The sequence below is a fragment of the Rattus rattus genome, chromosome 12 (genome assembly GCF_011064425.1).
Source record: "Rattus rattus isolate New Zealand chromosome 12, Rrattus_CSIRO_v1, whole genome shotgun sequence".
NCBI classification, from domain to species: Eukaryota; Metazoa; Chordata; class Mammalia; order Rodentia; family Muridae; genus Rattus; species Rattus rattus.
Genome location: NC_046165.1, coordinates 43,221,549 through 43,223,913, shown reverse-complemented (window position 1 = coordinate 43,223,913; position 2,365 = coordinate 43,221,549).

Here is a 2,365-nt window from a genome sequence, read left to right as displayed (position 1 = left end):
CTTCTCAGGGTGTCCAGATACTGCTGCATACTGGTCTGGGGAGATGAAGAGAAGTCCGGAATGGGTGGGGTTCTAGAAGATCTCAGTTTGACTGGGAATGAGGGGAGTGAGTATCTGGGAATTGGGAATGAAATAAGGCCTCCCCTGGGGAACTTACTGTTATAGCTCCTGAAGATGAAGGCCTTCTTCTACGCTATTCAAAGAAACAGCTCTCTTGGACATCCTACTTTTATTTAGAGCAGGCTTATATCCATACCATTTATTCAGGGTGAACCAGGAGTATACACGAATGTTGAAGAATGGGAAGAAATTTTCAGAGTAAACTAGCGTTCAAAGTTCTGTGAATGCCTCCTTTGTATGGAAAGGCATTCCATGAATTCCAGGTACCTGCTAGGTGGGTTCTTATTGGAAAATGTTGAATTTGTAGGTCTGCCAAGGACTATTCTACCTTCCTGAGGTAGAGGATATAGGAAATCAGGCTCCCCAGACAAAGTCAGAGAAGGGGAAGCCTTCTTGTTAAAAGGAATTTTCCATTTTTCTTTAAGCTCAGATGAGTTATCTGGTCACAGTAGACCTCAACCTCTATTAGCAGCATTCTCCAACAAAGGCAATCCTTGAGAATTCTCTAGAGAGTGACCTCGGCCAGCTGTTTGCTCCATCAGGCGTCCCATTTGTGCAGCATGGAACTTCTGAGCCATTCCATGCTTGCTCAGACCAGCCCTTCTACAAACAATGACAGAGGCTGCCTGAGGTGACAGGCGGAGACGTCAAGTCTGTCAGACAAAACCTGTCTGTTTTTCTCTGCTGATTGATTCTATGCTAAGGTATAACATGCGACTTCCCTCCATAGGCGGAGCTATCTATTCAGCACCATCTTAGCTAAGAGCGGTCATGTGGCTGGCTGTAGCTTCAGTGGCATCTGGTTTAAAGGCACTCTCTTGACTACCCACCATCTTTGTTATGCAAAGTCCCCACTTTGCCAATGAGTTTAGGAGAACAGCCAGAGTTAGGGTCTCCAAAACCACTACTGAATAAGATTTTCCTGTGATTTCTATCTTCCCTTGATAAATAATGACTTTAATATTATTTTAAGAATTTACAAAAGTAAAATTGTTAAAGATCACTGCCTTAAAGGTATGTTAACCCTCGTTTTTGCTACTGTCATTACTTTACAATTTACTCTTTTTATTTACTAGATATATTCTAGAAAAATAATCAAAGATTGTCTAACTCAGGTATGCTTAATAGATACTAGCTCACAATCTTGTCAGAAATCTACTAAATACAACATTAAAGGTTTAAGCTTATTATGACAGATAGAGACTTCTAAATCCTGATAGTGAACCCCCGCTCCACCAAGGTCTCCGAGAAGATATAGGCACAGCTCCAAGACTGCCTGGATTGTGGTATGATACTGAGAAACACTGCTCCATTGCCTTGCTCACTGCCAGGACTTGGCCTAAACTGTGCACAGAGGACAACCAGAGAATTAAATGTCTCATATTGCCTATGACAAGGTTAATCATTTCTCCAATGTCCCTACTCAACAGGAAAAAGCTTCTCGTCTTTTGAGTTTGATACCTCTGCCCCAGTTGCAAAGGAGACTACAGGAACATGGGGAAACTGGTAGTAGGTTGTAGACCAACCTCTGTCATTTTAATTAATATGTTACATCTAGATTATATTTTATTCTTCCCAAATTTCTGATTACTTTGACAGATAAGCTAACTGCAGCTTGACAGCAAGAAAACAGACCTCTAACTCCTTACCAAGTTAATCCACCACCATATTAGCTCATTAGTCAGTTGGTCAGCTTAGACTGCCATATCTTTATCAAAAGGACAGACAGGTTTGCCTTTCTCACAGGCTTCATGATAAAAGATACACAAGTCCAGATGTAACCTTTCACAGGTGTAACCTTCTGCTACTTCCTTATCTAAACACAGCCTCCAGTGACTAAATACATATTTCCTCCCCTTGTTATTGCCATTATTATATTGAGACTTAAAGAGCTTAAAATCCTAACATTTATCAACAAAGTTCTTATAAGTTAGCCTTATCCTAATAAAGCATTCTACTATATGAACCAACTTTTTTAATCACAAGTTCAAATTTGAAGTTTCCTTTGGCTATCTTCTAACTATATACTTAGAGTGTTTTTCATGCTAAATCTACCCTATCAGCTATCTTACTTCAAAAGCTATTTCATTTGATTATATTTTAACAATAGACTTAAGGTGCTTCTCATGCCAAACTAAATGATCAACTGTCATATTCATAAGGCCACCAAAATGTTTGAGATTCCTTTAATTGTCTTCTAAAAGTAAACTTAAAAATGATCCTCATTATATATATATATATATAT